The 13,025-nt window shown below is 43.6% G+C and overlaps 1 non-coding gene across 1 annotated transcript; it reads left to right on the top strand.

The window, feature by feature from the left end:
• Positions 1-12,705: 12,705 nt before the first annotated feature.
• trnas-uga (transfer RNA serine (anticodon UGA)) lies at positions 12,706-12,787 on the top strand. Its single transcript has one exon. It is a non-coding gene; the product is annotated as a tRNA-Ser (tRNA).
• The last annotated feature ends 238 nt before the right edge of the window (positions 12,788-13,025 follow it).

Here is a 13,025-nt window from a genome sequence, read left to right as displayed (position 1 = left end):
CTGCCAGAAATACCGACTCTCCTGCTGCGCAGATGAACTGAAAAACTGGTTTACCACTGTAATCCGAGAATGGCAGAACACGTAGCAAGAGTATTCGAAACCCAGAGCCAATAAGAGTTCCAACTTTCATGTTATTTCTTCATAATAGTGCATTATCCAGCAGAGCCATGAGTAACTGCCACCTGGCTGCAAGCTGATTTGGAAACCTATATGGGAATCAAGGACATGTGACTCACTTATTGTCTGTAAATCAAACTGTTCTCACTTTGAGGCGTGCAAAAAATAGTTCCTATACATATTCAGGGAATGTCAAAGGCGATCTGAGATGTCAAAGAGGTGGTCACTGTTCGTGATTGCTCTTTGTTCGAGTCGTGAAAAGGTTTCCCGCTTTAGTCGCATTCACGTTTCTTATTGATGACTGAATCAGACAGAAGGTGTTTCACCAGAGCTGCACTTGACTTGCATTCCTCTCCCTCGCTGTCATATTTTCCTGGAACTCTGTGAGAACAAGAAAACAAAATACATACTGTCATTCGGCAGCCTGTCTGTTATTTCCTCATTTTCAGTTACAACATGGCTTAGACTTCAGGCCACATGGTAATATTAGCAACAGTATGAGAACAAGAGTCGATAGTTCATCTGTGCCTGTAAATCTTTTCATTCTGAATGAACTGTATGTGTGTCTGCTGCTTCGAAACTCGAATATGTGAACTGCTCCAATCTATGATTGAGGATTTCTGGTTTTGGTTGACACACGTTGAGAAACGCCACACAGCGTTCAAATGAAGCTTTCAGAGCACGTTTTCGGATGCATTTGACAGAGACTAGCATCATGAATCCAGTGTTCGCTGTTTCCAGAAGGAAATAAATGCTCTCCTTGTTACTGACCAGGCCAACTTCGCATGTAAAGCAAATGTGGTACTTTTGTTACAGAAAGGATCAGTGCCTGGTAACTATGTCCTTAAAGTGGACATGATCGAAATAATAAAGAATACCATGTTGAAATATCCAGGAAATATTGGCTGAAAAGGTGCAGACAATTTTTCCTGCAGCGCCAAGACGGAGGAACATATGTAACTGCACTCATAAACAGGATTGCCAGCAGTGATATAAACATCGCCACATATGAAGGACCACTGCAAATAGAAATTTGAAAATGAATATCACGCAGCAGGTATTCGGAATTATATTCTTTCCACCGCCATAGTAGTATTGGGCGAGTAAATTCAAAACAAGGCTTGCTGATGAGTATGCAATAAAGCCCCATCGATCATGATATGAAAGACTGTCGTCCGTAAAGAGGGAACAGCATTGTTTCTTCTAAACTTTGTACTGGGTCACTTTCGCACAAACCGATATTGCTACTCTCCAGAAAATATCAGGGCTCGCGGCATGCACTCTTAGAAATGGTGACCATCAATGCTGGAAACATCCCTGCATATTCAGAACAAGGAAGAATACATATCGAATAAAAGCGTAGATGGCAAGTAATTGGACTTGTATTCCCTTTCACCACAACAGCTAGAATGTGCGGGAATATACAGAGTAAGGTTTACTGAGCAGGTCAGAAAGCAATTGCCTCCACATATCTTGTCACACAAGCCTATCTGTCTTCCTGTCCGATTTTTTTTTGAAGCGCCGATCCGTTCCGTAGGAGATGAAGATGATTACTGCTCCCCCGCAGGATCACAGTGGGGCCAGAGACCCGATCGAGCTGCTCAGAACAGTTCGTGTTTGCCGAGATTCACTGAAACTGAGATTGATGACACGTAGACACGGTGTAACAGCTGCCAACAGATGTTTGCCAAGATTGAATGGCGGAGCAGACTAGATAATCTGAAAGCGCTAACCGTCCTCCTATGTCTTCCAATCTCTGGCCATCTGGTATCTAAGGAAATAGAAACAGAGTTATTTGTTCAGTTGGAAGTCCTGGGCAAAGTGAGAGATAGAACAAGCATGGTACAATTTTAGAGACTGGGAAAATGTTTGGAGAGGAAGCAATAAATGTGAAGCTGGATAAAAAGTTTGAAGTCAGGGCATATTCAATAAAAAGGAAGTTCGTAGAAAGGCAGAGGGACATGGAGATGGAAAAAGAAGTAACACCAGTCCCGAAATCTCATTCGGTTTTCATTTTCAAGATGCGACCGGACCTGCTGAGATTTTCCAGCAATTTCATTTGTTGATTCTGAAACAGAAGATGGGAGTGATCCTGGACCAATCAGCTCTCCCATGTTCTAGGAATATTTGACTTACCCGTTCGATCAGATCACGTTTGTCCCACACTGAAACCTCAGAGTCCTTCCCCACCCCCACCCCCACCCCCACCCTCGTTACTGGCAATATACTGTTCATTACATAAAATTACATGAGCACACAACAAGAACAATTGCAAAACGCTCAGGGAGAGCTCCGTTGCGTTCCATCAGCACATTCTGAATCAGTCAATTGTTGTTCAGGACCCATGAGACATTAAGCCGTCTCTGTCAGACCACTAACAAATGGCCATTCGCGTTCTGTGTCTTTGAACACTTTGGTTGGTGCACGGATGTAGTGGAATCTCACGTTTTGAAATGGGTATCATTTCAGCTACACTGATAAAGTTGTCTCTGGTGCTTCCAGTAAAGTGCAGACAGTTTTGACTCAGAAACCGACATGTGATCAATGCAGGAGGACATATGTGTCAACGAAAGAAACAAGAATGCTCCACCAGCGTTGGTTTGCAATTCTGCATGTGGAACGAAGAGCTGGAACTCTATTAAACATTGAAAACGACTATTATGGGGGTTGAACGCACGACGCTCTGATTAAAAACGGCACATTTCACCGAACTGAGATATCCAGGCTTGGCACACGACGAATTAGTTTGCTATTTCATTCTGAGCACAATTCACCTGGCACAGCAATTTGCAAAGATCCAGCTCATTCCTCCCAATCACAAAGAACATAATTCACATCTTTCACTTTTGTTATTTCTTCAAAACATTACAATCTATTTAACGCTTGTCCCGGCATTTAAGATTCAACTCGAATATTTTCATATGAAGTGATTTCCAGTCACTCTGGCGGACAGTCGGAAATATCCAGTCGGAAAATTACCTTTGGAAACACAATCATTTCTGTTCACAGTATTGGGAATTTCCCATCTGATGACGAGACAGAGTCCTCACAATCAACATTTTCTTTGTTCTTCCTGCCTAAAACGTTTACCACTTCTTATTTTCAAGACAGGAGTTTTGTTAATAACACGTTCCAAGAACAGGAACAACCTTCCAATCTCCTGAAGCCGTTTCCAATTTGAAATGGAAGTTTTGTTCCTTTCCGACGGGAAGAGCAGTTAATGAGAAAGGAGTTTCCACGAGCTGAGTCCCAGGGTTTGGCAGGGTGCCCTTATTGAAGCTGCAGTGGCCGCTTTCAGTTGGCATCGGGGGAATTGGTGAACATGGAGTCGTATTCTGCTGCGTGTAACCGTCTTGCTCCCTGTGGACTCGGGGTGAATCATGGATGGGTTTTCGGAATCACACTGCCTTCCAGGCTCTGGCTATCTGCTATCTAAGGAAATAGAAACAGAGTTATTTGTTCAGTTCGAAGTCCTGGGCAATGTGAAAGTTGGAACAGTTGTGATACAAAATTAGAGACTGGGAAAATGGTCGGAGAGGAAGTAATAAAAGAGAAGCTGAATATAAAGTTGGAAGTCAGGAGACATTCAATAAAAATGAAGAGTGTGCAAAAGCAGGTCTAGATGGACTTGGAAAAGAAGTGTCACTAGTCCCGAAGTCTTAAATCGATTTATATTTCCAAGATGATACCAGACCTGCTGAGAGTTTCCAGTAATTTCATTTGTTGGTTTCGAAACAAAAGATGGCAGTGATCCTGGACCAAACAACTCTCCCGTGCTTTGGGCATATTTGACTGACTGTGTCTATGTCCCACACTTAAACCTCACGATCCTGCCGCACCTCCACTCTCATTACTGACAATATACTGTTCATTACGTTAAACACAAGAAGAACAATTGCAAAACGTTGAGGGAGAGTACCCTTCGGTTTCCATCAGAACAATCTGAATCACTGAAAATTGGTTCAGGGCCCATTTGACATTGATCCGTCTCTGTCAGACCCCTCGTAAGTGGCCATTCGCTTTCCGTGCCTTTGAACACTTTGGGTGGTGCACGGTTGGTTTGGAACGTCACGTTTTCAAACGGACATCAATCATTGTATTTTCGGCTGCACTGATAAAGTTGACTCTGGTGCCTCCAGTAAAATGGAAACTGTGTTCACTCAGAAACCGACGTGTGATAAAAAGCAGGAGGACAGATGTGTCAATGAAAGCAGCAAGAACATTCCCCTGCGAAGGGTTGCAATACTGCATGTGGAAAGAAGAGCCGGAATTGTATTAAGCAGTGAAAGCGCCCATTGAGAGGCTTGCGCCACCACACTCAGATTAAGCATCTCACACTGCACCGACTGAGCTAACCAAGCACGGTGCGCTGTGGATTAGTTTGCTATTACTTTGCGAGCATAATTCATCATTAATTTGTTAGGATCCAGTTCATTCCTCCTAATCACAAAAATATCATTCACACCTTCCACTTCAGTTATTCCTTCAAAGCATTACAATCTACTCCGCACTTATCCCGGGATGTAAGGTTCAACCTTAATATCTTCATATTTTTACCCTCACCTTTATGTCGCTGATGTGATTTCCAATCTCTCTGGCAGACAGTAAATCAGTCGGGAAGTTACCTAAGGAAACCCAATGATTTCCGTTTACAGTTTTGGGCAATACCCATCTGCTGACGAGACAGAGTCGTCTGAATCAACACTTTCTTTGTTCTTTCTACCTAAAACCTTTACCACTTCTTATTTTCAAGTCAGGAGTTTTATTTCTAACACGTTCGAAGAACTGGAGCAACATTCCAATGTCCTGAAGCCCTTTCCAATTTAAAATGAAAGTTTTGCTCCTTTCAAACGGAAAGAGCTGTTACTAAGGAAGGAATTTCCACCAGTTGTTTCCCATGGCTTGGCAGAAAGCCGCTGATTGAAGCTGCAGTGGCCGCTTTCTGTTGGCATCGGGAGCTTGGAGAAAGTGATGTCGTATTCTGCTGCGTGTAACCGTCTCGCTCCCTGCGGACTTGGGGTGAATCATGAATGAGTTTTCCCGGTTAAAATGTCAATACATGGTCGGGGTAAATGCTTGTGCTGAAATATTTGAGGCTTATTCCCTGGGTGGGGTCGAACCACCAACATTTCAGCCAACTGCGCTGACCATTTGAGATACAGAAACTGGCAATGCAGATATCCAAAAGGAAAGTTATCGACGGGATATGAGGATATGTCGGACAGCAGGAACTTGCGTTGTTTTCAGAGACAGTGGCTAAGTTTATCACAGAGAGGGTAAGCATACTGAGGAGCTGCAAACACTCAAATTAAAAGGTATCCACACATGCGCAGTTCTCTCACACACTTATTCACTTACAATGCTGGTATTTGAAGCCACGAATCGGTAGAAACTGAAGCTTAAAATCCAGCACATTAGACCGCTCGACCACGCTACCACACAAAAGGCAACACTTAGATTTGTTATGACTAGTGTTTCAGCATGGATTCACTTCAGGCACTTCGACCTCACAAATGTTGTAATGAAATCGGCGTAATTTAAGAAGAAAGACCAAAAAGAATGTACAGACAAGGAACAGGCCCTACATCCATTCAAGCCTGAGCTGATCCAAATCTACTGTTTAAAGCTGTCACCCAATTCCTAAGCATCTGTATCCCTCTGCTACCCACCTACTCATGCATCAGTCCAGACGCCTCTTAAATGTATCTACCGTGATTACCTCTCCCGTCTCTGCTGGGAACGCGTTCCAGACACCCACCACCCGCTGTGTCAAGTAGATGCTGCGTGTATCCCTCTTAAACTTTTCACGTCTCACCTTGAAAGCGTGACCTGTCGGTATTTAATCCTTCAACCTGGGAAATAAAACTTTTCTCTATCTACCCTGTCTGTACCCTTCATGATTTTGTAAACCTCAAAAAGGTCTCCCTCAAACTCCTTTTTTCTAATGAAAACAAACCTAACCTACTCAACCACTCTTCCTAGTTTGCACCTTCCATACGAGGCAACATCCGCTTAAACCTTTTACACGCCCTCTCCAAAGCGTCCACATACTTTTGGTAATGTGGCGACCAGAAAATTACACAGTATTCTAAGTGTGGCCAGACCAATGTATTGTTCAACTTTAACATGACTTTCCAGCCATTTTATTCAATACCCTATCCAATGAAGCCAAGCATACTATATGCCTGCTTGACTACTCTATCCACCTGTGCAGCAAACTTCAGTGTATAATGGACCTGCACTCACAGATCTCTCTGTCCATCAACTTTTTTTCCCCCAAAACTCTTCTGTTCATTGTATAACCCCATCTAGAATTAGACTGACCGAAATGCGTCACCTCACATTTATCTGTTTTGAACTCCAGCTACCACTTCTCCGCTCAACTTTCCAGTATATCTATATCCTCCTGTATTCTTTAACAGTCTCTTATTATTTCTGCTCGTCCAGAAATCTTCGTGTCATCTGCAAACTTTCTGATCATTGCAACAGTGCTCTCTTCCAGATCATTTAAGTATATCACAAACAACAGTGGCTACAACACTGACCCCTGTGATGCACTACTGGTCATCTTTCTCCATTTCCAGAAACTCCATTCAACTGCCACTCTCTGTCTCCCATTGCTCAACTAATTCTTTATCCACCTGTCTAGAACACCCTGCACACCATGTTACTTTACGTTCTGTATTTGGTTACCATGGGGAACCTTATCTAACTCTTTACTGAAGTGGATGTATATGATATCAACAGCCTTTCCTTCATCTATCAACTTGGGCACTTCCCAGAAAAACTCTATGCCTCTCACTGATATGCACATTATTTTCTAAATATGAATAGATCCTATGCCTCAGTACCTTCTCCAGCAACTTTCCCAACACTGATGTTAGGCCCATTGTTCTGTAGTTATCCGGAATATCCCTACTACCCTTCCTGTACAGGGGACAATATGAGCAACGTTCCAGTCGGCCAGAACCTTACCTGTGCTGAAGGATGCCACGAAGATATGTGTCAGGGCCCCAGCTATTTCCTCTCTCACATCACTCAGGAACCAGGAATGGATCCCATCCGTTCCTGGGATTTGTCCACATTAATTACCCCTAGCCTGCACAACACAGCTTCCCTACTTTTGTCAACATGATCCAGACTAATCAAATGTCTTACTCTAGACTCAACATTCATCATGTTCCTCTCCTCAGTGAGCACTGATGCAAAATAATCATTCAGAACCATATTCACTCTCTCAGATTCGACATACAGCCTTCCTTAATTTTCCTTTAGTGGACCAATCCTTTCTCTGGTTACCCGCTTGCTTTTTATATATGAATATAAGGCTTTAGGATTCTCCTTAATTGATCTAGCGTGAAGTTGTTTCATGACCCCTTTTAACCCCCTTGATTCCTCGTTTAATACTTGTCCTACTCTTCTCATGTTCCTCCAGGGACCATTCTGTTGTTAGCTGCCGAGGCGTTATGTATGCTTCCCTTTTCCTCTTGGCGAGTCGTACAATTGTCCTGTCATCAACAGTTCACGAATATTGCCTTTCAAATCCTTTGCCTTCAGCGGCACATGCCTATCCTGCACTATATTTAACCTAGCTTTGAAAGCCTGACACATATGAACTGTTGACTTTCCTACAAATAGCTGTGTCCAATCCACATTTCCGACCTCCTACGTAATTTTGATATAATTAGCTTTGGCCCAGTTTAGTACTCTTTCCTCAGGACAACTCTCATCTTTGTCAATGAGTATTCTAACGCTTACAGAATATTGGACACTTCCCAAAGAAATCACCCACGGCAACTGCTACCGCCAGCCCTGGATTATTCCCCAATATCAGTTCCAATATGGCCTATTCCCTCGTCGGACTATTGATATACCGCTCCAGAAAACTCACCTGGAGGCTTCTTACAAATGGTATCCAATCCAGACCTCTGACGCTAAGAGTATCCCGGTCAATGTTGGGAAAACAGAAATCTCCAATCAACACTAAATTATTGCCTCTACGTCTTTCCATGATCTGTTTAACTATTGTTTTCTTACACCTCACGCTCTCTGTAATACAGCCCCCAAATTCTAACCTCACCCTTCTTATTTCACTGCTCCATCCATAGTGTCTCACGACCCAAGCCCTACATGGTGTCCTCCTTTCGCACAGCCATGATATCATCCCTGACCAGCAATGCAACTCCTTCCCCTTTTACTTCCCTCCCTTCCCGTCTGAAGCGTGTATATCCTAGAACATTTGGTTGCCAACCATGCCCTTCCTTCCACTAAATCTATGTGATCGCAATAACGTCATATTCCAGGCACCTAAATTCATCTGTCTATACTCCATGCATTAAAGTAGATGCATTTCAGGCCATCAGTTCTTTTGCATTCATCTGCTCTCTGCCTACTCTTCCCATTATTAATGCTATCTTCCAGATTCTTAGCGTTTCCAGTTTCCACCTCACTGCCGACTTGTTTACTCTTGTGGTTCCCAGTCCCGTCCCACATTAGTATAAAACCTTCCCAACAGCAGTCGCAAAAACTCCCGAAAGGACGTACGTTCCCGCCTGGTTCAGATGTAGATCATCAATTTTCTTATAGTTCCACATTCCCCAGAGCTGCTCACAAAATCCAACAAATCTGAAACCCGCCCTGCAGCACCATTCCTCAACTCACGTGTTCACCGTGCCGTTTTTTTATTCATTTCTACGCTGGCAGTCACATGGCACCGGCAGTGATCTCGGGATTACTGCCTTTGAGGTCCTCCTGTTTAATTTCTCTCCTAGCTCCCTGAATTCTCCCTGCAGGTCCTCATCTCGTTATTTTTTCGTTGGTGCCTGTATGCACCAAGACAACTGGCTGTTCACGATCCCCTTTTCGAATGCTCTTCAGCCGATGCGCGACATCCCTGGCCTGAGCACCTGGGAGACAACATAACTCTCCAGAATTGCTGACACTCCACAGTGAGTCCACCCGCAGCTCCAGAGTGGCCACGCGGTCAAACAAGTGCTGCAGCTGGACACACTTCTTGCAAGTGTAAGTTTAGAAAACCTTTACAAGGATTACAAGGTTTGCCGTGCTTGGACATGAGAACAAAACTGAATAGGCTTCGTCAGATTCCCAGGAGCTTCAGTGCTTAGATATGGCCTCACAGAAGCTTATAAAATCATGAGGAAGACAGACAGAGTAAATAGTCAGGGAGCACTTCTTCACAAGACACACGAGTTCAAATCTACTTAGCAAACGTTTAATGTGAGAGAGGAAAAATTTAAAAGGGATGTGAGGGACACATGCTTTTCACACAGAACTTTTGTGTGTGTGGAATGAATTGCCACATTTAGTGGCAGAGTCTGGTGCACTCACAACATTTCAAAGGCATCTGAATGGGTGTATAGATAGGAAGACCTCGGAGAGATAAGGCACAAATATTGGCAGAAATGTATGGATTAATTTCGGTTATCTATTCAGCAAGGGCAAGTTGGATCGCGGGATTTGTTTCCATTCTCGACAAGTCTGAGATGCTCCAGCCACCGGCAACGGTTTGAATACACCATTTGCAAAAAAAAAAAGGATGATGTTTGTTACTCAGTCAGCGAGTTTGGCTATTTTGTTTGGATGGTGGATGAGCCCAACCGATCCAGAGATGAAGGTTTTCCGGATATTTGCTGCCAATGACCATTCTTCATGACACTTTCCCAAGTTCGCCATCAAAGATTTTGGCTGAAGGAAAATACCTCACATATCGCATTACCCAATTTGCTCTCCAGCGAATCCAAAAACTGACAGCTCTTATCGTGGAACAGAATCAAAACTGAAAAGGCAGTACCATGATCAGACACACCGAAGCTTAAGTGTTGTCTGTGAGGCACTGTGAGTCGTCTCTGACATGAACTGCTCGCACAAATAACAGCGAGGCAATTCCAAACCTACTGGAGATTTAGTGTATTGCCAAGTCCCAGAAAGTGCTCAAGTATCATAAAACAAAACACAACAACGAACCATTAAAAGTGAACATTTCCAAGTTTATCCGTGATTAAATTGGGCCATCAATGCGCCGGTGCCCCATTCTGATCGAGAGAGCCAATCACCTTTCTCCCTCACCAAGACAGTAATGAAGAAAATGAAAGCATAGCAACGTTTCACATCGCGATTACCCACCTTTTTGCCACAGCATCGAAAAACGGTGAACAGATTCAATGCAGGATCTTCTTTCGAAATAACGGTGAAATAACGATGTCTCTTCACTTTCAGAGTAAACGGAGAACAACGCAACTTGTCTGGAATATGAATAACCAACATAGACTACTTTGGTCCCAGATTCTACTGATGCACAGACTTTATCATGAAAATGTACCTTAGGTGATTGCTGTACACCCAGAAATCTTCTGGTGCCTTCTGTTTGCCCTGTCAGATTAACCTTGCAGCTCTAATCGAATTTGTAGTTCTTGCCATTTGTCCGTATTGCTACTAGGGATAGCTGGTCGTGGCAACTCGTGACTGACACACACATTATTTGCCAAAATTGGATAGTCCCGCAACGTGATTCGCAGTGCACAAACTTTGCAACGAGTATATGCCACGTGGCAAGTTAAAAAGCACGCTTCCATTTATTAAAGTAAGTTTCTGGGAACTGACAGCCAGATTCCTCCTTACACTCGGAATTATGACAACACATAAACCAACAGCCTCTCTCAGAGACAAGTGACCAATGCCTATCTTGTGCCGGACAAAAGTAGTTGACAAGATTGCACGCAGGGACTGCACAGAAAACTAGAGAGGAGAAGCAGACAGACGACCATCGAGCTGCATTCATGCAGTTCAGTTACCCTCTAAACCCCATGCACAGCTGTTCCTTGTAGGTACACACAGGGCACTGAGTGTCTCTGACTCCGGGACTTGGAACTCGGATTATATGACCGTCTGCAGCACTGGTTACTTCCTTGTGTGAGGTAACTCCCGATGGAACATATGTAAAACACGATAGCTCATTGAGAAATTCGTCCAAAATAGTACCCAAGAGACGTATTTCTGTTGTGTTTCTAGTCCTGTTCCTGACATGACATCCATCATTGTACTTATTGTGTGCTTCCTGACGGTTCGGTGCATGCTTCCGTGATCGCATTGTGTGCAGTAATCTGCGTTTTAGCTGCAATTATGTGTGTTTGAATCCTAGGACCACCGGCCTCTATTTTATTTTCCTCTTCTCGTGCGCAATTGCAACACAGTAAACGATCAATTAATATTGGAAAATGACATACACAGGCGTGTGAAAAGCCCATTTTCCGTGGCAATTATGCAATGGTTAGAGATTACTTTGATTCAGGAGATAAGTATGGAAAGTGTGTTTGGGTAGAGATGAGGAACATTGAGGAAAGAGGAAACCAGCCGGTGTGGCTGACCAGAACACTAACAGTAACCATAGAACATAGAACATAGAACATTACAGCACAGAACAGGCCCTTCGGCCCACGATGTTGTGCCGAACTTCTATCCTAGATTAAGCACCCATCCATGTACCTATCCAAATGCCGCTTAAAGGTCGCCAATGAATCTGACTCTACCACTCCCTCGGGCAGCGCGTTCCATGCCCCCACCACTCTCTGGGTAAAGAACCCACCCCTGACATCTCCCCTATACCTTCCACCCTTCACCTTAAATTTATGTCCCCTTGTAACACTCTGTTGCACCCGGGGAAAAAGTTTCTGACTGTCAAAGTTTCTGACCATAGTGTAAAAAAAAACGTACAGGAAAAAATACCGCCTGTGAATGATAAAAGAAGGCAAGAATTATGCGAGACATTCATTTCCCTTATTCCTCTCCCGTTTGAATTGTAAAGAAACTTTGAAGAAAAACAATCGAAAAGGTATATATGCCCCATCGAACAACGTGCGCCGTACCTTGGTCATTGACTACTGTAGATTAGAATACTTACAATGTGCAAACAGGCCCTTCGGCCCAGCAACTCCACACCGACCCGCCCGAGCCCAAATGCATTCCTCTCCTTTAACCCCGTCAATTTAGCACGGCCATTTCAACAAACCGTACATTTTTGGACTGTGGGAGAAAACCAGAGCAAGCGCACGCAGCCACGGGGAGAATGTGCAAACTCCATGCATTCAGTTGCTTGAGGCGGGAATTGACCCTGACTCTGTGGCATTGTGAAACAGCAGCGCTAACGATGGTGTTAATGCGAGATGGGACTTTTTTGCCAACTTTAATTGGGAAAAATCTCTGTCATTGTGAGCATCTGGAAAGACCAGTTCCTTCGTCAGAAAAAGAAATGAATATGTCATTAAACTTTGTTTGTTTCATGTCCAAGAATACTCAGGTCAATAGCTCCCTTGATTACCTCTGCTGGTTATGTTCGCAAAGAGATCTAGCAAATTGCTAAGTGTGATTTTCCTTTCAATGAATAATTTTGACTCAATTTGGCTGCAAATATCTTTTCCTAACTTTGTGCTTTTCTTCTTTCACATTGGTGTCTCGCACCTTACAAATGACAGCTAAGGTATGAATGGAGATGGAAACATTTAACTCAAGTCAGCGGCAGCTTTCAATGAGATCACGGCTGATTTGGTCAGTGCTCAGGGCATGCCGCTGTCTGTAGTCATGGCCGAGTGGTTAAGGCGATGGATTTGAAATCCATTGGGGTTTCCCCACGTAGGTTCGAATCCTGCTGACTACGTCATGAATGCTTTCTTGCTGGAACAATTCAAAGTTCAGAAAGCTGGTTTTGCAAACCAGGCCTGTAATTTGATTAGACTTGAGAAACTCGAGTTCTTTATCAGAAATGCTCCACATTTAAAACATTACCTCTGTTTCTTTTTCCAGATACATTGCTCGACACATCGGGTTTCTGCAGTTGTTGTTGAACGCCCTGAGCAGAAGTGCTGCTTTTCATTAGATTCCTTTCACCCCTTGTC

Source organism: Chiloscyllium punctatum, chromosome 52 (assembly GCF_047496795.1).
Source record: "Chiloscyllium punctatum isolate Juve2018m chromosome 52, sChiPun1.3, whole genome shotgun sequence".
NCBI lineage: Eukaryota > Metazoa > Chordata > Chondrichthyes > Orectolobiformes > Hemiscylliidae > Chiloscyllium > Chiloscyllium punctatum.
The sequence above is the reverse complement of the archived record's forward strand: the minus strand, read 5'-3'. Positions and strand labels throughout refer to the sequence as shown.